This window comes from Enhydra lutris, unplaced genomic scaffold (genome assembly GCF_002288905.1).
Source record: "Enhydra lutris kenyoni isolate GAN:26980312 unplaced genomic scaffold, ASM228890v2 scaffoldscaffold13, whole genome shotgun sequence".
In the NCBI taxonomy this organism is placed as follows: Eukaryota; Metazoa; Chordata; class Mammalia; order Carnivora; family Mustelidae; genus Enhydra; species Enhydra lutris.
Genome location: NW_019154097.1, coordinates 11,961,302 through 11,988,284, shown reverse-complemented (window position 1 = coordinate 11,988,284; position 26,983 = coordinate 11,961,302). Strand labels below are relative to the sequence as shown.

At 36.5% G+C, this 26,983-nt stretch overlaps 1 pseudogene; it reads left to right on the top strand.

Moving 5' to 3' along the window:
* LOC111146161 lies at window positions 1–24,975 on the top strand (annotated as a pseudogene).
* The last annotated feature ends 2,008 nt before the right edge of the window (window positions 24,976–26,983 follow it).

The following is a 26,983-nucleotide window of genomic DNA, read 5'->3' as shown; positions in this document are numbered from 1 at the left end:
ATGACGCAGTTTGGGCTGGTGGATTGGACAGCATGTTGGAAAGGTATGTGTCTGGCAAGGCAGAACATAGTGTCCTAGAGTACGAGGCAGTACGTGGCTGGACATTACTGAGCTTAAAGAATTTAGCCAGAAATCAGGAGGAAGGACTGTAGCATAACTTAAGACTTGCAATTAATGCAACAAAAGGAAAAGGAGGGGGTTTTGAATTAGAGGGTGAAGAAAATCTCAGAAATTGCTGGTGGGGAGATTAATCCCAAATTTCATTATAGTGAAGCTATCTTAAAAAACAATTGATAAGCAAGCAACTTGGGCTGGCACATTGGATTCTGAATCTCCAGTGGATGTGAGATCTAAGTCACAACAGACCAGAACAGGAAGGGAAAGATGAGAGATGGAGGTTCCTGATCTACTTCTCGAATATGTCAGGGTTAGCACATAAACTGCAACAGGAAAGAGTTTGCAAGGAAGTGGGGGCACCAGTAAGCACTGAGCTATGGAGCACACACACAGATGCAAAGAGAAACAAGGCAAGATTGACAGTTACCTTTGGAACTGAGAGGAAGCTGGTGTGTAATGCTTCCTCCCATTCTTAAATGTTTAATTGCTTAACTGAAGTGAATACAAATATGGCTCAACAGCCATTTGGTGTGATTAGATTTTAGAAGATGAACGCTATTTAATTCCATAGGGATCTAGGTGTGCACCACATGAAGAGGTGAAATTTGGTCTATGAATCTTTTACAAAAGATTGGAGTTAGGTTCTGGATCAGAGTTTACTTTCCCCTTAGAATAACTGGTCGCTGGTTTTGTGCTGTAGTGTTGTCCTGGAAGTATGCGACTAGAAGCACTTAGAAACATGTGGTGCCCCTTGTGGGTAGCTCCCCTTGGTATGGTGCAAGAGTTGTATTCAATCAAGCTGTCAGAACAATGACAGCTGTGAGAAGGGGCCCCAAAATCTATTCATCAAGCTCTGGAACAGCTCGCACTTTACTTGTCTGGAGTTACTTACTAGTGGCTAATGATGACACAGTTGAGTGAGGCAGAGGCTTATGAGGCATCTTGGCTCTCTGTTTTGGTGAGAAGGTCATTTTGAAAGGGAGAATTTTAAGGTCTTTAGTATATCCAAGCCAGGCCTTTTATTATTGTGGTAAAAGACCAATAAAACAGAGAAAAGTATTTTTAGAGACAGTGAGGACTATAGTGTTATAAAAACTCGGATTCTGTATCAGTGTTAAATCAGAAAAGCAAAACCACTAGAATATATAAATCATTCTAATACAGTAAAAAAAACTGATAAAAGCACATCTTAAACTTTGCTACTAATTAGATGTGTTTCTTTGGGTAAAGCACTTATAGTCTTCATCCTGAGTCATCATCTGTAAACACTGAGATCTGACAAGTATTTTTCATTGTAGTGTTTCTTTTCTAACTATATGTGATTCTCTGTGTGTATTAACTTTATCTTTCCATTAGGGTAGTGAAATCCCTGCAGGTCAGAAACCCTGAACCATTCTTCTAAATCTCCTATTGAGCACAGACTAGCTATCTGCTAAAGAAGATATCCTTGAATAGAGATTTCTGGAAGAAAAACTGATGGATAAGTCAACTCTTAATTATGGAGACTTTAATAAGTAGTATTTGGTTAAGTATAGTGATTTTTATATACATTGTTCTAAATAGCTACATTACAAGGATCTTGGAGAACCACGCTTCCATCTGTGTGTTTTTTTTTTTTTTTTTAAAGATTTTATTTATTTATTTGACAGAGAGAGAGATCACAGTAGACAGAGGCAGGCAGAGAGAGAGAGAGAGGGAAGCAGGCTCCCTGCTGAGCAGAGAGCCCCATGCGGGACTCGATCCCAGGACCCTGGGATCATGACCTGAGCCGAAGGCAGTGGCTTAACCCACTGAGCCACCCAGGCGCCCCCATCTGTGTGTTTTAAAACAAAACCAAAAAAACCTTACACCTTGAAACTTGAGTTTCAGTCCAAGGCAGTTTGAATTTTCATTTTTTAAGTGTATAAAATCTATGACCCAAGCTTCTAAGAGTTTTAATTAGAAAAATTTATCATATCCTTCAAATTTGGTTTCAGCTAGTGAGAATAAAATATTGTGCATTTCTTTTAGCTGATAGCCATCTGCTACAGAAACATTCAAATGTCAGCTCATCAGAATTTAAAAGGACTTCCTGAACAGAAGTTCACTGAAATTTAAGAAACTTTAATGGAACTTCTGTTGCAAAATGATGCTGTCTTGGCTCTAGGCTAATCCCCAAAACACACCTACAAATCCATCTCCCAAAATGTCTGCCACAGAGAAGGAGCTGGATCAGTTTTACAATTTTTATGGCAAAGGTTAAAATAAGTAATTTCCACAACAGCTGTCGACATACAGTCTGTCTTTAGAGGCTGCTTTCCCTGGAGAATTTTATTTCTTGAAATGTCATAATTAGAATTTCATCTCCAGTGACTACTCAAGGAAATCTGGCAGCAGGAGACAGCATGGGTCACGGTTTAATTACAAATGCATCCTTACCCCGTCTGAAGGGCCAGGAGCTTGTTCCTAGTCTTGTCACAGGAACCCCAATGCACTGTGAATAATTAAATGCACTTTTCAGCGGATAACAGTTGTTTCCTTAAAATTCAGTAAGATTTATCTGAGCATTAACAGATTTCCCTGTTCCCTGTTTCAAAACCTGGTGGGGGACAAAGAAGTAGACTTCCAGGCAATTTAGGACAGTGAGTTGTGTTCACATACTTACATTACCAATGATGGACATGTATCAATAGGAGGGCACTTTTAACGCATTCACTTACTCATTTTCTTTCATCAAAGATTTATTGAATATCTACATTGGTGTTGAGCATTAAACTTACCATCGGGGAAACAAAGTTGAACAACACTATCTTTTTCCATAATAGAGACATCTGAATTTGTTTATAAGTCACCATGAAGTGAGTGATATAGTGGAGTTATAAACATGATGCTTTGGGGACATCAAGAAAGAAGTAATTAGTTCTAGTTGGAGAGATCAGGAAAGATACAACAGGGAAGGTGACGCCTCAGTTGAGCTATAAAGAAGGATAAACAGGAAGGGATTTGACAGATTGACAATGAAGGGACAGCAGTTCCTGACAGAGAAAACTGCATCTGTAGAAACAAGGGTATTTGGAGGCCTGTGTGTGGTGTCAAAGCAGAAGGCTTTTGAATAAGTAGTAGAAGATGGGCATACAGTAGAAGATCAGGGTATATTTTAATGCAGGCAAAAATGTAGATATTATGGACAAGATATTTATCTTTACAAAAGGTTTACGGGTATGACATATATTGATCTCCTCAGCTCTCAGAACAGCTAGACAGGATTTTTAAGTATCTTTGTCCTTTTATCCCAATTGCCTGAAAAAAATCTATCATTTTCCTTTTTTTTAAAAAAAATGAAGTTTAAAAGCTTGGTGTATCTATATGATGAAATACTACTTAATAAAAATAAATGAACTACTGAGAGATGCAAGAAAACCAACGAATCTCACAAGCATTTTGCTAAATGAAAGAAGCAGAGAGAAAAACTGTATGATGTGTGATTCCATTTATGTAAAATTCTAGAATAGGCAATGCTATAATAACACAAAGAAGATGGGCAGCTTCAAGGAGTGAGGGGCTGAGCAGAAGATACTGACAAAAAAGGGGGCACAAAGACATTTTTGGGGGGGATGGAAATATCTATTTCATGGTAATGGTGGTGGTTACAAGACTATAAACAGTTCTCAGAACTCATCAAATTATACACTGAAAATTAGGGAGTTTTATTGTTCATAAATTATAGCTCAGGAAAACTGATAACAAAGATGAGGTATATCAGAGACTGGGTTGGAATGAGTTAACTTCAGAGATACTATAGCCTTTTAAACCAGAAGCAATAGTTTTTCTAATAAAATTATCTAGAAAGGATAGCCACTGAATGGATAACCAATGAATGGATTTCCTTAAGCATCTGAAGACGGATGTTAGCTGATACTGAGCAGAATAAGACACAGAGGGATGTAGGGGTGACTGTTTGCCTTCAAAGTAACTTTTAAGTTATAAGTACAGTAGTAAACAATAATTTTTATAAAACCCTTATCTGCCAGAAATATTTCTAAAAGCTTTATAAATATTAATTCATTTAATTTTCACAACTTTGTAAGTCTTATCATATTCCCATTTGTCAGATGAAAAAAACTGAGGCAGAGGGAGGTTAGTGAACTTTCCCAGGATCACAAACTATGTAAGTGTAAGAACTGAGATTTGAAGTCAAGTGATCTGGTTCAGAGTCTGTGCACTTAACCACAGGGACATTATATTTGAATTTAAATTTTCCCAGAAATTTAATAACGAGACGAGTTTATATTCAACCTTGGGACGTCTTGATGTTGTATTTTGTTATTAGAGATGTTAATATTGTCATTTTATATCACTGCAAAACCCTTGATAACCTTGATAAGACAGTGTGGCTGGACATAGAGTAAGGAATGAATTTTCAGCTTCAAATACAGTGTAACATTGAGATAAATTAATTAAGCACACTGTTCTCATCCATTTCAATGCCTTTTGCGGGGCAAAATCTATCCTTACCATCAGAGGTACAAAGAATGTCCACAAAAGAACAATGGTTGGTTTGGGAGGAGTGGTTATATGAAGATGGAAATGAGTCTGTCCTTTTCCCTCCTGAGGAAGATCGAGACAATTATGTATGATTATAGGCTTCATGAATAAACTCAATGGATTTGATAAAGAAAAATCACTGGAGAGTATTAAGGGTATGTATTACAATTCACTATTCATGTTTTCCATGCACTTGAACTTCCACTAAAGAAGCTATTCTGGAGTAAGCTATTGGATTATTGGGTGACAGCAATGGTCCCTATTTCCTAACTGAGTGGAGACCATTTGTAAGCACTGGGAACCTGGCTTCTCTCCTTCTTCTTCTTCTTCTCCTTCTCCTTCTTTTTTTTTTTTTTTTTGTTTTGTTTTGTTTTGTTTTTCATTTGTGCTAGTACAAAGAAGAAATCCTCAGTAGTTATGTCTGCCCTGAAAACCAAAGTTTTCCTCAGTTCAAGTGCCTCAAGATCTAGGCTGGGAAGTTCAGCAGAGAGCATTAACATGCCAATCTGGTTGTAAACTTCTGTCAGAAACTCTAATCTAGCTCTTAGCAGTAATAAAATTCCTCCTTTGATATACATTTGTTTTAATCTGCACAATTCTCACTTGGGTCAGAATTAGATAACAAAGAAAGGGGTGTTATTTATTAAAGGACCTGAACAACGACAACAGTGTGCTGGGCTTCATTTTGTGATTCATAGTGAAGGTAGAAAGAAGGGCTAATATTGGGAATAAGGGCATTGCGAAAATCCGGCAAGACAATGTGGGAAAGAAAAATAGAGCAAAACTAAAGTCTTTTAACCTCTCATATAACCTGTCTTCATCCATGGTATATAATTTTCTTCTGCTCTTCCTCCCACCATGGCCAATATACACATACATGGCACCTTCCAGCCCACCCCACCCCTGCCAAACAACCACGGTAACAAGACCATTTATCCACCAATTTTAATTTTTCCAGTTTTTGTTTGTTTTGTTAAAGTCTAGTGCCCAAAGATCACCAAGAACACACCTGCAGTCAAACAAATGTAGGTTTATTAACCTGCTGCAGCAAGGAAAACTGTTTCCTATGAGGAAAATAATCTTAGTGAGATGGAATCAGAATGGTTGTGTATGGGGTTTGGGTTTATACTAGGTGATTTGGAAGTCTGTGTTTGATTGAAATGTCAGAAAGTGGAGGCTACTTTCTTTCACCATACACAAAAATAAACTCAAAACGGATTAAACACCTAAATGTGAGTCCTAAAACCATGAAACTCCTTAAATAAAACATAGGCAGCTATCTCATGGACATCAGCCTTAGCAATATTTTTTCTAGATATGTCTCCTCAGGCAAGCAAAAGCAAACATAAACTATCAGACCACATCAAAATAAAAAGCTTTGTACAACAAACCAACAAAGCAACCTACTGAATGGGAGAAGATACTTGTAAATAATATATCCAATAAGGGATTAATATCCAAAATATTTTAAAAACTTATACAACTCAACACCAAAAACCAATTAATCTGATTTAAAAATGGGCAGAGGACCCGAATAGACGTTTCTCCAAAGAAGACATACAGATGGCCAACAGACACATAAATCGCTAATAATTACAGAAATGCAAACCAAACCACAATGAGATATCACTTTACACTGTTGAAATAGCTAATATCAAACAGACAAGAAATAAAAAGTGTTCGTGAGGATGTGGAGTAAAGGGAACCCTCCTGCATTGTTGGTGGAAATATATGTTGGTATAGCCATTGTGGAAAACAGTATGGAGGTTCCTCAGAAAGTTAAAAAACAGAAAAACCATATAAAGTAGTAATTCCACTACCGAGTATTTACCCAAAGAGAACAAAAACACTCTTTGGAAAGATATATGCATCCCTATTTTATTGCAGCATTATTTACAATAGCCAAGATATTGAAGCAACCTAAGTGTCCATTGATAGATGAATGGATAAAGAAGATGTACAATGAATACTACTAAGCTATAAAAAGATTGAGATCTTGGCATTGGTGAGAACATGCATGGGCCTAAGGAGTATTATGCTAAGTGAGATAAGTCAGTCAGAGAAAGACAAATTGCATACTATTTCACTTGTATTTGGAATCTAAAAAGCAAAACAAATGAATAAACAAACAACAAAAACCAAAGAGAATCATAAATACAGAGAACAAAGGGTTGGTGGCCAAAGCTGGGGGTGGGGTGGTTTGAGGACAAACAGATGAAGGGCATTAAATGGTACAAACTTTCAGTTATAAAATATGTAAGTCATGGGGAATATAAGTCCGTAAATTGTAATAATGTTGTATAGTGATGGATGGTAACTGCTCTCATCATAGTGGACATAGCCGAATATACAGAATTGTCGAATCACTATTTTGTATGCTTAAAATGAATATAACATTGAATGTCAACTATACTTCAACTTTAGAAAAAAGAAATAGAATGGAGGCTCTTTGTTTACGAGTACATTAATCATTTTAATTAAGAAGAGGGGCGGGATAAAGCAGAGCTGTCCCTGGTAAAGAAGGATTGATTAGTCACATTGGCTTTGAGAGGAGAATGTGGTTGCATCTTGTCCTTATTTTTGTCTTGTTCCATCAAGGTCACAAAATAACGTTATCTGATGATGATATTCTGTGAAATGGTTTATGTTCAGGAAGCAACACTACAACCTAGTTTTTGGCGGCTGGCAGCTAACAGTTGTCAGCTGTCAGAGATTGGTTTTTTTTTTTTTTCTCCTTTTTTTTCAGTTTTTTTTTTTTTTTTTAAATATCCATTAACTCCTCTGTTGTTCTGAGGCCACTTGAAAGTTTGTTTTCAGAGGAGAAAAAAAGTAATCTGTGTTAGTTGCCATCTCACCAACCATGACTGAATTGTAGAAAGAAAGGGGGAAAATTTTACCTTTTAAAATATCTTTTATGCCAAAAAAAAAAAAAGGAAGTGCATTGACTATGTATGTGCAGGAGACCAATTTACTGGAAGTACAAACATCATTCATACAAGTGTTTATAGCTGCGTTATGGTTATAGTCACTAATAAGACCAAATTTTTTGAGGTAAGCAAACATATTAGAAGAGTTTCATGTGTAGTTTGGTTATGTTAAGCTGACTGCAATTATGCTTTTAAAGACATAAAAAATAATGCAAGGAAAAGATTATATAAAAGGTACCAGTAGATTGAGGTATTTTAATTTGCTTTTTCATAGATGGAATATTAACAGTTGAGGAAAGTATTATATTTCAAGCATAGTATAGTGAAGCCTCAAATGAAAATTGCATTAGGTTTATCTTTAATAGCAGATTGGGCACACTGAAGATTGCTTTCTACACATAACATGAACCTAATGTAGACTTTTCAGTGATTTCCTAATTCTCTTTTAAGAGAATTAAGTTTCTTAAAATATAAACTTCTCATTGGCTTTCTGGTTTGGGGTTTTTACTTATCTATTTTTTTAAGTTTATTGTTATTCCCTTTACCTCTGCAGCTTCTACAGAAATAGTAGTGGATGTGACCTGCTTCTTAAAAATTAACTTTGGACATTTTCCATTTTCTCATTCATTAATTAATATATGCATGCCCATCTATCCATGAGTAGATGTTTCAGAGAAGGAACCAATGGTGGAGAAACTACCCCATTTTCACTATATTTGATTAGGGCCTTTCCTGCCTCCAGGCATTTCTCATCAGAAAGCTTGAACTGCCCATTCTGAACAATGCTATCCTTATTCCTCATATCACCTCATCTGGAGAAATGAGTTATGGAGACCACTATGGAAGAATTGGTAAAAATAGTGGAGAAAAGGGGCACCTGGATGGCTCAGTGGGTTAAGCCTCTGCCTTCGGCTCAGGTCATGATCTCAGGGTCCTGGGATTGAGCCCCGCATCAGGCTCTCTGCTCAGCAGTGAGCCTGCTTCCTCCTCTCTCTGCCTGCCTCTCTGCCTACTTGTGATCTCTCTCTCTCTCTCTCTCTCTCTCAAATAAATAAATAAAATTAAAAAAAAAAAGAAAAAAATAGTGGAGAAAAGAAGGCAATGAGAAGAGAAGGCTATTATTGGGGCATTTTTCCTTCTACTACCCAGGCACAATTATGACTAAAAATAATCTCCTGAAATACATAGACTGAAGCCTCTGTGAGCCCTCTTTTCCAGTTGAAATGACCAAAATTGGTGCATTACTATTTTTTTAATCATTTTTTAAAATTTATTTTCAGCATAACAGTATTCATTGTTTTTTGTACCACACCCAGTGCTCCATGCTATCCGTGCCCTCTCTAATACCCACCACCTGGTTCCCCCAACCTCCCACCCCCCGACCTCTTCAAACCCTTCAGATTGTTTTTCAGAGTCCATAGTCTCTGGTGCATTACTATTTTAAAAAATATTATATTTATTTTTTTGACAGAGAGAGGACAGTGAAAGAGGGAACACAAGCAGGAGGAGTGGGAGAGGGAGAAGCAGGCTTCCCACTGAGCAGGGAGCCCAATGCGGGCTCGATCTCAGGACCCTGGGATCATGATCTGAGCTGAAGGCAGACGCCCAGTGACTGAGTCACCCAGGTGCCCCTGGTGCAATACTATTAACTGAACTCTAGACTTTATTTGGATTTTACCAGGTATTCCATTAATGTCTACTTTATGTTCCAGAATCTAATTTAGGTACCATACCGCATACATGTTTCCCAGCCTCCTTTAGTCTGTGAGTTTGTCTTTCCTTGTTTAAATGACCTTCACAGTGTTGAGGATTAGTACTATCTAGTTGAATGTCCCCTAATCTGTATTTGCCTGACAGTTTTCTCATAATTGGTCTTGGGTTAAGGATTTGTGGAAAAACACCAAAGATATAAAGTGTTCTTCTCATCACATGACATCAGGAAGTACATACCTACTTCACATCACTGATGATGTTAATCTTGATGACTTGGTTAAGGAGAAACTGGTAGGTTTCTCCTTTAGAAAATTATTTCCTCTTTTCCCTATTCTATTCTTTTAGAAGAGTCACTAAATCTAGCTCACCCTTGGGGTCAGGGTGGGATTAAGTTCCACTCCTGGAGAAGGGGTTATCTATATATGCTATTTTGGAATTATTTTGTAAGGAAGATTCATCTCTTCTCTATTTACTTATTTATTCAATCATTTATTTATGTCAGTGCAGATTCATGGATTTTTAAAAAATATTTTGCTTTATAATCCAATATTACATTATTAATTTCGTTGCTCGAATAGTTTCAGTTTTGGTCACAGGGTGCTCTTTTAGGTTGGATCCTGTGTTCTTTCAACATGTTTATTCTTTCAATTTTTTTGAGCACTTCTGGTACTACCATAGGATCTACATTCATCTTTTATCTTCTCTGGCCCAGTAGCAGAATCAGTCATTTTTCCCAGCAACCCTGGTTTCTTTTACTGGAGGACTGTATTTAGAAACCAAAATATGGACACTCTGTTCTTTGCTATTGGCATCATTCCAGGCCTTCCCAGTGTACAGAATTAGCTAATTTATGTTATTCATTGGTTTATTAAAAATTGGAATTATAGTTCACATAATCTTGTGTAAACTTTTTCTGCAGCTAAGTTTTATTTACATATTATTAAATGTAATGATTCATCAGGTTTAAAATTCTAATCTCTTTTCTAGGCTACACATATCGTTTCCTTTAGAGACAACCAATTATGAATATCTTATATTACTCTGTGATAGTCTGTACATACATGTATGTATTCTTCTCCTAATACACTTGCATACAAAGGCAGAATACTATATGTATTGTCCTGTGTCCTGACTTTTTTCAGCCAACAATATATCTTAGAGAGTTTTATAGATCAGCTTACGAAGAACTTCCTCAATCATTTTAATGACTGCATTGATTATCATTGTATGGATATATGTACCATAATTTATTTAAGTAATCTTCTATTAATAAATATTTATATTGCTTCTATTCTTTTATTATTACAATCAATGCTGCAATTGCATATGTAATTTCTTACATGGCTGAAAATAACTGCTGAATAAATTCTCTAGAAACAGAATTGTTGAGTCAAATGGCAGGTATACTTATCATCTTGATAAATACTAGTGTTTTCCATAAATGTTTAACAATTTATATGATTTCAATGATCCTTGGAGAATTTCTGTTCCTCCACACTGTTACTAATACATTGGTGTGTTTTAAAACTTTTTTATTTTTGTCAAACTAAAAAATTGCATCTCAGTGTAGTTCTTATGCATTTCTCTTAACATTATAAACATTTTCATATGTTTAAAATGCATATGCATGTTATTTTCCTTAATCTTAACATATTTTTGTCCTTTCTCTTATAGGTTGTTTTTACCTTGTGGATATGAAGTTCTTTACATAATAGAAAAATTATCCCTTGTCTCCAAAAAATTTGCAAGTATTTTCCCCAGTTTCATTTATGTTTTTGAAATGCTTATGTTGGGCTTTTCCACAGAGTAACTTTCTATTTTATTTTTATTTTTTAAGATTTTATTTATTTGACAGAGAGAGATCACAAGCAGGCAGAGGAAGAGAGGGAAGCAGGCTCCCCACTGAGCAGAAAGCCCAACTTCATATTTTATATAGATCATTGAATTTTTACGTAATAGATTTAAAGCTTCTGAATTTTGTCATATTTATAAAAGCCTTACCATTCTAAGATTACTTTAAAAAATTTTCCATGGTTTATATAGTACTTGCATATTTTTCTTATTGATTTTAAAAAATATTGCTAATGAGTTTTGAAGAAAATAAACATAGAATTGATGTTAAAATTTATTTTAATTTATGCAGTTTTTCATTATGGGTTATATTATATTTTGCTTGAAAACTCTCTCTTGCTGGACATTAGTTTCTCATTTTTGTTTGATTGGATTTTTACAATCAATTTAAAAATTGTATAGCATCCCCAATATACCTCCAGTGATATTTTCTTTTTCTTTTTCTTAAAGATTTTATTTATTTATTTGACAGACAGAGAGATCACAAGTAGGCAGAGAGGCAGGCAGAAATAGAAGGGGAAGTAGGCTCCCCACTGAGCAGAGAGTCCCATGCAGGGCTTGATCCCAGGACGCTGAGATCGTCACCCAGGCTGAAGGCAGAGGCTCAACCCACTGAGCCACCCAGGCACCCTTCCCTCACAGTTGATATTTTCAAGGAGCATGGATGCTCTACATGTTTCCCCACTACCAGTGTATACACTAATGAATATATATGCAATCATATTCATTAGAACAAACACATTGATGAGTCTACTATGTGCTGGGCACCATGTTCAACTCTAGAAGCACTATCCTAAGAAGTATACTAGTACCTTAATTTTTATATGATATAGAATTAGGTGGAAGCCCATGCCTTTCCTCCCCATCCCCTGAAAAGTGAATGGCTTATGTTTCGTGAATTTTTAAAGAGAACTAAAATAGCTAAGTTCTTATACTTGGATCCCCCCACTGCCAGTCAGTGAAGGTCTTGTATAGGAACTTCTGAGACTATATATATTTCTTGATTTGTAAGATCTTATTTCTAGAAGCTGGCTCTATAAAAAATGTCAAAAGCAGCATGGCCAATTACTCGGCCAAATTTATAGAGATGAGAAAAAATGATAAATGGATTAAAAATTGCTTCAAGGTAGTAATGCAGACATGTAATGTGCCACATCAAGATGATTAAAGAAGAAGAGGAAAACTAGGCCTTTCTTAGCCAGACTTTGCATCAGGTGCTTTCTTACTCACAAGTGCACCATACTCTAGATATATCTTCATTGACTCATCCATCATTGTAATTAAAAACATTGTATTTCAAAGGATACTACCAAGAAAGTGGAAAAAAAAAAACATAACACACAGACTAAGAGAAAACATTTGCAAATTATATATCTGATAAGGGACTCATATCTAGAATACATGAAGGCTACTCACAATTCAATGAAATAAGACAACCCAATTAAAAAATGGGCAAAGTATCTCAATAGACATTTCTCCAAATAAGATCTACAATGGCCACTAAGCACATGAAAAGGTGCTAAACATTATTACTCACTGAGAAAAAATACAAATCAAAATTACAATATTACTTCATAGTCACTAGGGTGGCTAAAAATTTCTTTAAATTCAAAAAGATACAATAGCAAGTGTTGGTGAGATATGGCATGTTGGGACCCTCATACATTGCCAGCGGCATTGTAAAACATTCCAGCCACTTTGGAGAACAATTTAGCATTCCTCAGAATGGTAGCATATGACTCAGCCATCCCACTCCTCGGTATATACGCAACAGAACTGAAAATGTATGTCCATATAAAAACTTGTACACAAACATTCACAGCAACAATATCCATAATAGCCAGAGAAAGTGGAAACAACCCAAATGCTCATGAGCTGATGAAAAGATAAAACCATAGAGGCAAAAGTAGGTTAGTGATTGCCAGATGCTGGGAGAAAGGAAGAATGAGGAGTGACTGCTAATGGGTATGGCTTTACTTCCTGGTCATGAAAATTTACTCCTATGCTTCTATCTAAGAGTTTAATAATTTCAGTTTTTACAAGCTTCGGCTTGAGATGGCCATTCAAACTATATCTCTTCCCTCTTCCCATCACATCCAATGCTGTATCCACAAGAAACTACTTTGATTTTAAGATCCAGTTTCTGAAAATATGTTGTGTCTTAGTATTAGTATGTAATGTTTAATTTGGTAAAATTTTTGCTTTCCTCAAAAGCTGTAATTAAACTCTTAAAATTATAAGACCTCTTAAAATGTATAGGTATGTATTTTAGCTATATATACCTAGGTGTGTGTGTGTGTGTGTGTGTGTGTGTGTGTACATATATATATACATACATATACATACACACACATATATATACACATACATACATATATATGTATTATTATGTATAGGAATATATACACACACATACATACATAGGCTTGTACATGTATATATGTACACACATATATATACTGGTCTGTTTTCCTGGAGAACCTTGACTGTTACATTATGGTTTCAGGAAAAAAAAAGATTTTAAATTATTTTTACCAGGCTTATGTCCAACCTACTTAAAAGCAGCTGGTTTTCATAAGTGTGCTTTAACACAACACTATAACCATCATTAGCATACACGGAGGCCGTTGCCAGGGAAGATTAGCTGGTTGTCCTCACTTACTCTACAGGATGGCATTAACTTAAAGAATCTACTATGCTTCAGGTACTCATTCTCAGTTCTACTTGTCTGGAAAAATCAGACTTGGATATGAAAGAGTATGGACAGAATTTGGTGAGAAGAACTTACACTTCAACAACATCTCACTAGACTTCTGTGTAAACCCAGCCAAAGGACTTTAATGGATGGTCATTTGCTCCATCAGTGTAATCTCTCTGGACTGAGAAATCTTCAAAGATGGCCAAGCACAACCCATAATCGGTGAGGAAGAAAAGCAGGTTATGTTATTTATAATAATATAAATAAATTAGATTTAGGAAAATATAGGTGGCTAAGGACTCTATTTTCACAGTTCAGGTATCTTTCTTCTCACCCATATTCCCTTCAGAGTTGGTTGAACACTGTCAACCCTTCCCTCTCAAGAGTGTTTAGTGAGTGTTTACGTGCCAGCAATCTGTTAAGTACAGCATCATAGTGAAAAATAGTGGCTGCCCCATTGTAAATGGCACATAATACATAAACATGAGAAAACAGATAATGAAAAGTGATACCAAGAAATCAGGATGATATGATGCAGTGACTGGAAGACTTTATTATATTGGTTCTCCTCATTGTGCAGGTCTTGGGTACGGTTCCAGTGTAGACATATCTAACATTGACAAGGTCAGTGTCAGTGTACTTTCTAGGGAAGGTCTCAAACATGTTCTTTTGATAAAACAAAAATGAAAATAGGGATAGAACTTCTATATGTGACAATGAAAAAAGGTCTTCCAAATACAAACAGCATCAATTATTCAGTTGTTTGCTTGCTTATCTTTGTGTTTGTGTATGTATGTATGTATGTATGTATTTATGTGTATGCATTTATGTATGTATGTTAAAAGCTTTGGCATTAACAATTTGATACAAAGACTAGTCAGTGTATTAAAATAAATGCTTTTGGGGTGCCTGGGTAGCTCAGGGGGTTAAGCCTCTGCCTTCAGCTCAGGTCATGATCTCAGGGTCCTGGGATCAAGCCTTGCATCAGGCTCTCTGCTCAGCGGGGAGACGGCTCCCCGCCCCCTCTCTGCCTGCTTCTCTGCCTACTTGTGATCTCTCTCTGTGTGTCAAATAAATAAATAAACTCTTAAAAAATTTAAAATAAATGCTTTGGAGGGCACCTGGGTGGCTCAATCAGTTGAGCATCCCACTCTTGATTTCTGCTCAGGTCATGATAGGGTCATGAGATCCAGCCCCGTGTCAGGCTCTGTGCTAAGTGAGGAGTCTGCTTGGAATTCTCTCTTTCCTTCTCCCTCTGCCCCTCCTGCAACTCTCTTTCTCTTTCTCTCAAATAAATAAATCTTCAAAACAAATAAAAATAAATGCTTTTGTGGCAGCACTGGTAGATGATGCAGAAGAATGCTGTTTTTCTGTCTCTAAACCAACTATACAGAATGAACATTTTTTTCTTCAACACCAATGTGTCTTTCTTCCACTGGAGCTTGCAGTGGCCCTCTCTGGTGATTATGTAGCAGATTGAGAGTGCTGAAAGTGTTAAACTAAAAAAAAAAACAAAAAACATTTTTTCATTCTTCCATTATTTATTTCTCTTGTTCTAAGACTAAACTCTCTATCCAGAGGAAGTAGAACCATCACTGGAATGTGGACTAGCTTCGGAAAAGAGAGTTCCTATTATAAAAGTTACCCAATCTCCAAGTACCTGTTTGGCTCTGTTGAAACTTTCCATTTATTAAATGGTACATTATCAGTACATGGTACATTTGGCACAATTCGAGGGGGTTTTATATATATATATATTTTCCCCCCCCCACAAGGACAGGTAACATGTTTAGTAAGCCTAGGATGCCCACAAGATTTGTGCAAAACAGGTTTACTGGGAGAGTCTGGTTATACCTCTTCCTTGCAGCTCTTCATGAAGACAGCTTGAGGATCAAAGTCTAGGTCTATTTCCTTATCTCTTCTTTAGTGCCCTGTTTTTAAGTTAAATAAATTATTTTTTGGTTTCCTCTGCAATATAAGTTTTATCAGTTGTGGTCATCTGTGTGCCTGATCTTGTAAATAAAATAAATGGTCAGCTTCAATGAAGAAATAATCATCAAAACAAAAAGTATATTCAAATAAAGACTAGTGAGCTATGGCTTAAGGATGTTAGCAACTTAGAAATTTGAACAGCTGTTGTTACTTGCACAAGAATGATATTTTTCAGATAATTCAACATACCCTTTACTTCCTAATTGTGTAATTATGATAGCAATAATATCTCCAATATCTGGATTTATTATAGTGATGGTCTTTAACGTAGGATTTATTACTCTAAATGACTACTACAATTGCATGTGAAATGCTGCCCATGATTATTTTTTAAGATTTATTTATTTATTTTAAAGAGAGACAGTGCATGCACATAAGCAGCGGGAGGGGCAGAGAGAGAGGGAGAGGAGAGATCTCAGGCAGACTCCCCTCTCAGCTTAGGGCCTGATGCAAGTATCGATCTCACAACCTTGAGATCATGACCTCAACCAAAATCAAGAGTTGGGACGCTTAACCAAATGAACCAACTAGGCACCCCCATGACGTTTTCATTTTAAATATCCCATTTTCCTTCTTCAGGAAGACAATTAATTTCTTGAAACTGGATAAAATTAACAATAAATGGTAATGTTTGAGATAAACAGTCCAGAGCATAAGCTATTGTGTGAATAGGTGGAGGGTCCAAAATCTACCTTTTGACTTTTATTTTAGGTGATGAAGATTAGGCCATAGAGTAGAGCTATAATCAATCAGGAATGGCAGAGGATTTTTTAAAAGATTTTATTTTTTTTAACACAATAGCTTTTTTTTTTTAAATTTATTTATCCGAGAGACAGAGAGAGAGCATGAGGGGGAGGTCAGAGGGAGAAGCAGACTCCCCATGGAGCTGGGAGCCCAATGTGGGACTCGATCCCAAGACTCCGGGATCATGACCTGAGCCGAAGGCAGTTGCTTAACCAACTGAGCCACCCAGGTGCCCCTAAAAAGATTTTATTTTTAAGTAATCTCTACATCCAATGTGGGGCTTGAACTCACAACCCCGAGACCAAGAGCTGCATGCTCTACTGACTGAGCCAGCCAGGTGCCCCTAGCAGAGGGATTCTTGAAGGGGCTGACAGATGCATTGACAACTGATGTGGTTTTTTTGTTTTGTTTTGTTTTGTTTTTTACTTCTGGATGGCACTGTTCACCCAGGCAGAAAGAGGCAGCACCTCAGTAGGAAAAGTAAGTCTTTTTGTTGATATATTCTTCTTTTATACACATGAGTATCATTTCCTACTCAGCATTATTTAAACATGTTACAAAAGACAGCAGTTTGACCTACATTGCCTATTTGTATCCTTCTGATAGTTTCATTTATTACATCGTATTTTTTATTTAATCATCAAAATGAACTTGCATTGCCTTTACCTACACAATGCAATCACTATGACCTTCTCAGCACTATCATTTTGTAGATTTCTTACAGAAGTTTTGGAAAAATCTAGAGGTAGGTGCAAACAGGAGGTAGTGGTAGGGAGTTGGAGACTGAGACAGCATCATGTTCTTTGTTGCTTGCTTGTTGTTAGATTTCTGGTATTAATAATGGTGGGTGGTGCCTGGGTGGAGGGGAATCCTCATGCTAAGAAAAGGAGGAATTTATTCCTCACAGAATGCTTTCATGAATTACAAAGTATTTTTTAACATAAGATTCTTAAAAAAAAAAATTGTTTTCCAGGTACATCAGTTTTTTGTTTATTTTTATTCATTTTTGTAGTGTTTAATTGAGGGAAAATGTACCTGCAATGAAATGCATTAGGTGTATAAATCAGTGAGTTCTGGGGACAGCTGGGTGGCTCAGTTGTTAAGCGTCTGCCTTCAGCTCAGATCATGATCCCCAGATCCTGGGAAGTCTGCTTCTGCCTCTCCCACTCGCCCTGCTTGTATTTCCTCTCTTGCTACCTCTCTCTCTGTCAAATAAATACATAAAATCTTAAAAAAATAAATAAATCAGTGAATTCTGGCAAATGTGTACACCCAAGCAACTAGCATAGCCATAAAAATTTAGAACATTTTCATCATTCCAGAAAGATCCTTTATGTCTATTTTAGTCAACTCTCCTCCTGATAGCCAACCATGTCTCTGATTTCTATTGCTATATACTAGTTTATCTTGTTCTTGAGCTTTATATAAATGAATCATATAGTACATACTCTTCTGTGTCTTCTTTCACTCAATGTAATATTTTTGAGATACATTCATATTGCAGGATGTATCTGTAATTCACTTGGATTTATTGCTAATTATTTTTCCATTATATGAATATACCAAGATTGATTATCCTTATCCTGATGGGAAACATCTTGTGATTTTAATTTTTGGACTATTATGAATAAAGCACCTATAAGCCTTCACATAAAGGTACTTTTGACATATGTATTTTTTATATCTCAGGTACCCAGAATCTCCTAGTATAATATCTAACCTTTCTAGTAAGCAAATCACAACTTGAATGAGAGAAGGCAATCGACAGACACTAACAGCAAGATGAATCAGATGGTGGAATTAACTAATATGGATGTTGAAGGACCCATCATTGAAATGGTTCAAAAATCAGTTAAAAACTTCCTTGCAACAAATGAAAAAATCAAAAATCTCAGCAAATAAATAGAATTTGTAAAAAAGAGAGAAATGGAAATTATAGACTTGAAAATTATCATAATGAAAATAAAACCTCCCTGGATGGGCTCCATAGCAGAATGGAGATGACCTGCAAGAAATCACTCAATCCCACAGGTTGAATTTAGCCCAGATCTTAGGATCTGCATTTTATTCTTGGCCGATTCCTGTAATTGCTTCACCAGGCAGAGCTACACTTTCTCAAAGGCCATGAGGTGTTAGAACTTAATTAACCAGCGTCTTAGCTGCATTTAGCATCCTGAAATTGGCAAAGGACTTGGCCAGAGAACTCTAATTCCAGTTATAATTTTCCCTCAGTTTTTCCTTGAAGAAGACCTGTTTCTGACTCATATTATTATTAAATCATATCATATCATATATGATCTTTAATAATTCACTGAGAATTTCCCTTAAAGTTTAAATAAAGCAATAAGTACAAACATAGACAGGGATTCCCTCATTTCAACACTCAAGCAACATGCTATGTGTGGAGTAGAAAGAGTAATTTGGTATTCTATATTACATATATCTATAACTATATATCTATATCTATATCTCTATATCTCTATATCTGTTCTATCACTGGACCAGGCAAGAGCTACATATAATACTTAACAATAAACCTGCCAACTCTGTCTGGTGGTAGGTATGAGACATATGCTAGTGTGGGGGAAATATGCCCACTTTGGATGACTGGATCTGGCATTGGGTACTGATAAAAGTTTGGCAGGACTTGTCATCAGAATGGGATGCTTGCATGCATGCTCTCTCTCTCTCTCTCTTTCTCTCCCTTACTTTCTCTGGAGAGTAGACATTAAATTTTATTTATTTATTTATTGTTTATTTATAGGTTTTATTTATTTATTTGTCAAAGAGAGAGAGAATGAGAGCAAGCACAAGCAGAGGGAGCAGCAGGCAGAGGGAGAAGCAGGCTCCCTGCGGCGCATGAGCAAGGAGCCTGATGCAGCACTCGATCCCAGGACCCCAGGATCATGACCTGAGCTGAAGGCAGACACTTCACCAACTGAGCCACCCAGGTGCCCCTAGACATTAAATTTTAGATGTCATGTTAGAGACTCTTTCCTGAAGCTGCCTTCCATGCAGAACTATTCCTTGTCTGTAAAGCTTTGTTTGTTTTGGAATTTTGCATCAGAGAGTAACCCAGACTGAGTTTTGTTCTCCTAAATGTGGAATTTACAGTGTTTTGACTTGACTTGTCTCTCTAGCTGCTACTTGGCTAAAATATTGTCTATGTAGTGCCACAATCAGAGTTGCTTTATTTTTTCATATAGCAGTAACTTTGTAATATCTATCCAAATTCCATAAGATGGGATTTGACATAAGTACTTAGATACTACTTAGGATGCTTTATTTCCTTTGGAGATTTGAAAAGGAACTGAATTTTGAAAAATAATGTTAGGAAGGAGGGAAATGGAAAGTTATATGAGAGCGGCCTTATTCTAAAGCTTAAATTTAGTTTCTTTATTCAAAAGATTAAATTTTCTTGATTTTGCCTAAATGATTATTTTTATGATATTTTAAAAACATCAAATGTAATTAAACATGCCACTTTAGGTAAATAGAAATCAGCTCATCATATATGTAAAGTCTATTTTTTTATTGATATATTCATCTATACTAATGTCAATACTACTGTCCACATTTCTACATCCTCATAATAAGTATAGGAATTATATACATTTTGAATTTCCATATATATTTTAGAATGAAAATGAACTTGTCAATCTCTTAAACAAGTGCACTGAAATTTTAGGCAGGGGATTTCATCTTGGAATAATTTATATTTAAACAATATTAATTCTTTCATTCTATGAGCATGGCACATTTATATCTTTTTTACATTTATGTAAATACATTTATGTCTTTTTAAAGTTCCCTCAGAACTTTAGTAGTTTCAGTTAATAGATCTTGTGTGTTTTTTGTTAGGATTATCATGTATTTCATGTTTTTAGATGCTGTTATAAATGACATTGGCTTTTTAACTTTTAAATGCTAATTGTTTCAAATGTAGAAATACATTTACCTTTTATTGATTGCTATTGTATCTTTGACCTCTTAAATTTGACTTATTCTAATAGGCTTTTAATGTCTATTCCTTAGGATTTTCTATGTAAATGATCATGACATCTGGTTAAAAGGATAATTTTACTTCTTCTTTCCGAATCTTTATGATTTATATTTCTTTTACTTTTCTTATTAGGATGGCTAGAATATCAGTACACTAGAAGGTATCATAAATATCCTTTTATTGCCATGATCTTAGCAGGAAAACATTCAATATTTTATATTAAGTAAATTATAGATGTTGGTTTTCAGATATTGCACTGTTCTTGAATTTCTGTTTGGTTATTTTACAGTGTTTCCATTTCTAATGTGATTTACTGTATCTGTTTACTCATTATGTTCTTTTTCTTTTTAAATATTTGAACATATTTATAAAAGGTACTGCAGTTATTTTCTGCTAATTATAGCTTCTAGAATTCTGATAGGATCAGTTTTTACTGACTGATGTTTTTCCTGAGAGTTGTTGTTGTTATTATTATTTTGATTTTTTGTATGTCTAATTTTATATTATATACTGAGTATTAGAAATAATATGTTGCTGTGAGTTTACATTATGTCGGTTTATTTAAATAGCTATTAGATTTTCTGACGGGGAAATAAATTATTAATGGATCCTCTTGATCTGGTATACTTGGATTTATCCCTCATTAGGGCAGGTCTGTTAAAGCTATATCTTCAGTCTTTTTTTTTTTTAATATTTTATTCATTTACTTGAGAGAGTGAGAGAAAGAGAGCATGAGGGGGAGAGGGTTAGAGGGAGATGTGGACTCCCAGCTGAGCAGGGAGCCCAATGCAAGACTTGATCCAGGATCATGACCTGAGCCGAAGGTAGTTGTTCAACCAACTGAGCCACCCAGGCGCCCCTCTATCTTTAGTCTTAAGAACACTTTTCTAACACAATTTTTTACTAAAATTGAAGACTCATTTTTAAAGCATGGCCTTTCTTCAGTCTCAGCTGAAAGCCTGAGGTTCTCAATGAGGTTATTTCACTATGACTGAATTGTAACTTCAGTGTGTCCCAGAACCCACAATTTCTGATGCCCCCACTTATCCCACAATCATGAATCCACAGGGAGTTTTCTGACAGATCTCATGAAGCCCAGTGATGTACACGGGCAGCCCAGTATCCCAAATACCCATTGACCAAGGATATTTAGAAGCCACCCAATGAGACTTTTGTCCTTACAACCCCCATCTCGGTCTCCTTTCTACAGCTTCATGCTCTACAAATTTCAGATATTTTTAAAATATTCTATTTATTTATTTGTTTAGAGAGAGAGCATGAGTGGGGGGAGGGTTAAAGGGAGAAGGAGAGAGACTCTCAAGCTGGCCCTGCACTGAGTGTGAAGCACAATGCAGGGTTCGATCCCATGACCCTGAGATCATGACCTGAGCTGAAATCAAGAATTAGACACCTAACTGACTGAGCACACAGGTGCCCCCAGTTTTCAGCTATTTCAATCTTTTCATCTTCAATGAGATATAGGGTTTCACTTGGGTTTGACTGCTTGAATCATAGTTTGAAAAGTTATCTCATACAGAAAAAGAAGATAAACCGGGCATTTACTTCATATGTTTCCCTTCTCTCAAAGAAGGGAAGGACATCTCAAAGATATCGTACCATATCCATTGTCCCATATTTAAAACCCATTGCCTCATATATTTTGTCCACTTTCATAGTTGTCTGTGGAAAGAGAAGAATAATTGCCAGGTACTCCATCATGGCCAGAAGGAGAATCCCTTTTAACTCATCTGCTAATTTATTTGTACATAGTTATATTATAAAAAGTAAAGAGGAGAGAATAAAATGTCAAGTATTGAACCTTCATATATTTAAACAAAAAAAAACCAATTAATTGTAGTATGAATCACAGCAGCATTACATCATTGTTATATCTTAATAAAGACAGACATCATCCACACGAATGCTCCAGACTTTTATCTCTGAGATGTTCCATCTAAGAATCAATATCTCTGAAAATTCATGAATAGCCCTACAACTAAAGATAATTAATCAATGAGCCTCCTTGAGCAAAGCTCTCAAGTGGGCTAAAATATGATACATGATATAAATGTTAAAATGATAAAAAATGTCACAAATAAACATTTTTCTTCTATAAAATTAATCATCCTCTAGCAGGGTTGCTTGTATGATGTATAAAAGAGACAGCAGAGAGTGCATAAAGCACCACAAATTATTTGATAATTCCGGGAGTTCTTGTAAACAAAAAGCAGAGACAAAGAAAGAAAAAGAAAAGAAAACAGAAATAGGAGGAGGAGAAGAAAATCAGAGGATAGAGGAGAGAAAGGAAGGGATTTTTAGGCCATCTCTTTAACTAGGATTTTGACCCTTCATTAAAATAATTGATTCTTAACCATGTTGTTCCTGAAATTCAGTTACTTGTTATTTCCTATAACTAGTTTGGATTTTCACCTAGCCCATTCATCTTAGCTCCATAAGTGAAATCTATTGATTCTATTAACCTGCCATATTGGCTACATTTTGCAAATATGGAGCTTTCAAAAGCCTACCTTCCCAGGAGAACTGGTGACATATCAAAACTGTCCCAAGAGATTTGGATTGCTTGTTTATTTTATAGTGACATTTAGCCATTCTGACAAGTGCTTAATTATTATATGTTCCTCCATAAAGGTTGTCTCTGACAATATGTGTAAATCAAATAAATTAAAGCACTATAAGCTATTAGTTTTCTATTCTGGTTGACATCTGTGACATTCGTTAATAAATAATTTAGTGCATTTATAGACAATTATGAAGGTAGCATCATTACTGCTGGGCTTATTTTCTCCCAAAGGATATGCTAGACAGCTGCTTACCTCTAATAAAGTTAATAAATCTAAGGCCGTGACTTTACACTTTGTCCTACTATTATAATAGTTTGAATATACCATATTAGTTTATATTATGGACATGCAAAATATATTGCTATGCAGTGTTGCACAGTTCAGCAAGGACCATTATTGCCATAAGGAGTCACATAATTAAGTCCCAAGCTCTCTTGTGTCTTATAAATTCTTTCTCCAATGTGGATCTCAGTTTCCTCATCTATAAAGACAAATTTAAACTGAACTCGATAAATGCTAAGGTCTTTCTAATCCTAAGATTCTGAAATTTTGTGTTTTGTTAAATCTTACTGGGAATCCAACTGATAGGTAGTGATTTTCTTATCTTATTAATAATAAGCCTTGCCTACACCCCCACCTTGTCCTCCATACCTTGAGTATTTGACTCAACTCTATTAATTGTGAAAAGAGATTGTGGCTACTTGAAGTATATGTAATTTTTAGCACAGAAAATAATGTAAAGTTCAGTTGATTCTTAAACCTTCTAAAAATGAACTAACGTCTTCAAGAAAACACCAAAAGGTGGATGCCACCAGTGCTGCAGAAGGCCTGGGAGGGCCTGGAGGGCCCTGGGGCCCTTAAACGGCTGCCTGGGGGCTTTGCCACTGGTATTTCAGGCCAGGATTGTGGCCATGGAAGGGCCAGGGCTGAGGCCATGAAGCTTGTGGAGGGCCAAGGGCAAGGAGTGAATCCATATCACCAAGCCGGGCCATCTGGTCAAGGACATGAAGATCAAGTCCCTGGAGATCTATCTCTTCTCTCTGCCTATCAAGGAATCTGAGATCATTGATTTTTTCCTGGGGGCATCCCTCAAGGATGAGGTTTTAAAGATTTTGCCTGTACAAAACCAGACCTGTGCTGGACAGCAGTCCAGGTTTAAGGCATTTGCTGCCATTGGAGATTACAATGGATATCTTGGTCTGGGTGTTAAATACCCCAGGAATGTAGCCATTGCCATCTGTGGGGCCACCATCCTGGCCAAGTTTTCCATTATCTCCCTTCCGGGAGGCTACTGGAGGAATGAGATTGGCAAGCCCACACCATCCCATGTAAGGTGACCAGTGACTGTGGCTCTGGCTGAATGTGTCTCATCCTTGCCCTCAGAGGTATTGGCATCACTTTAGTACCTGTGCACAAGAAGCTCCTGATGATGGCTGGACTGATGACTGCTATACCTTGGCTAGGGGCTGCACTGCCACCCTGGGTTAACTTCGCCAAGACCACTTTTTTTGCGGGAGCGGGCAGACAGAAAGGGAGAGGGAGTCTTAAGCAGGCTCCACATGGAGCCCAATGTGGACCTGATCCCACCATCCTGAGATTATGACCTGAGTCGAAGTCAAGAGTCAGATGCTTAACTGACTGAGCCACCCAGGTGCCCACCAAGGCACTCTTGATGTTATTTCCAAGACCCCCAGCTCTCTCATCTCTGACCTCTGGAAAGGGACTGTGTCCACTAAGTCTTTATCAGGTTAGGAATTCACTGACAATCTTGTAAAGACCCACACCAGTCTCCGTGCAGAGGGCCCAACTGTGGCCACCACATAGTTTAATATAAGAAAAAGAAAGCGAATTAAACACTTAAAACAAAATAAAACAATAATAAAAGTGAACTAAATCTCAGTTTGCTCTTTGAATACACTGGTTTTCCTAAGATGAGATAGGTAGGTGGGTATGAAGAAAAAAGAGAGGAAGATGGGCAGAGGCAGAAAAATTTTATTTCACTCATCTAATGAACATATAATGAAGGACCTGCAATGTGCTAGGTACTGTGTTTAGGTGCGGTGCTAGTAACTGAGGATACAGAGAAGAGTAAGATAGTTCCTGCTCTCAGAAAGCTCAGAGCCTAGTGGTAGAGGCAGAGTTAAAACACTTATTATACTATAATGTGATGTGAGCAGCATTTAACTTTTATGACCACTTACAATATGCCAGACTCTGCTAAGAGCTTTACAAGTACTATCTCATCAATTACCAAAAGAGATTCATAAAGTAGACATATTGTTATCACACCCATTTTTTGCAGATGAAGAAATAAGTACAAAGGGGGCAGTCAAAACTACTCTAATACTCATGGGCCCTCATGGTCCTCTGCATTGCTTCCCTGCATCTTTCGCAACTTTTCTCCAGCTAACAATTCTCTGGTTCTATTTCTATTTCTATTTCACATTCCAGAAAGAGAGAATCTGATTGGACAATTTTAGCGTTTCCTGTATTTTGGAAATAGTCTTGCTCTCAGTCATCTCACCTCACTTATATTTGGGTTTTGCCAAACTATAGATTAGTGACTCTTGATCCAGATGCTTTCCCCTTGGAGGGATCATGTATGACAAGGAAGCAGGTAATGTGGTATACAAAATGGCTGCTCTCCTGAGCAAGATGAAATTTCCATGGAAGATTGTTGTGTGCAATGGACTATATGATTGGTTTACTCAGTTGAAAAGATATGGATGAGCTTTCAAATAACAGGATATATCAATTGTGAAGTATGCTTAAGAAGGATCATAAATAAATACTACGTAGTACCTTTAGCAATAGAAACTTAAAAAAACTAAAGCAATTAACATTTTTGGGGGATCTAAATGAAAATACTCCCCCAGAGACACCTGGGTGGCTCAGTAGGTGAAGCATCTGCCTTCAGCTCAGGTCATGATCCCATGGTCCAGGGAACAAGTCCCACATAGGGCTCCCTGCTCAGCAGGGGGCCTGCTTCTCCCTCTGCCTGCCACACCCCCTGCTTGTGCACACTCTCTCTCTTTCTCTCTCTGGCAAATAAAGAAATTCCTCCAAAGGAATTGTATTTAATAATGATTTTACCAGAACTATGTCAGGTATAAATTGAATGAATGTTTTATATTGTGATATACAAGAGTTTCCTTTAGAAAGGCTCATTTGCTTATATTTTTATATTTTTGTTCCATTATATTTCTCATAGTTCTAGTTATAAGGCAATATTGTAATATGTGAGATACAACCTCATGTTTAATTTGATCATTTGGGGAATAAAGGCCCCAGATAAAAGTAAATACAAATCTTTGGAACTACTGAACATAATTTACACGAGAACCTAGACTACCGTTTGAGCAACGCTTCAGTCCTCCGAGGGCATACCTTCGAAGTGAAGAGTCTCAGGGATAACACAGTTCTCTCCTCTTGTCAATTAATTGCTTTTCTACATTACTTTGGATTACCTTCCCTAATACTCCACAAGAGTATGGCTCTACTTTTCTGGCATATAAATATTATTTTATTTATTAATTTTACAGGTGGATGTTTGAATTTGGGAGGACACAGAGATTTGGACCATTTTATTAATTCTGAGAACTCCGAGAAAATATAATTACTGGGAATGCTACCAATCATGGAATGTCAAAAAGGGAAGCGTAATGCCATTCCCTAACTCTCTAGGAAATGGAGGTAGGGGGAACAGATTTGAGAAGAGAGAGTTACTATAGGTGCTTAATGGCAGAATGGTGTGTTTCAACTTGCCTTACTACTGTAAGGTTGGTTGATAGCTGAATACAGTTACCATAAAAATCAATCCACCTCTCACTTC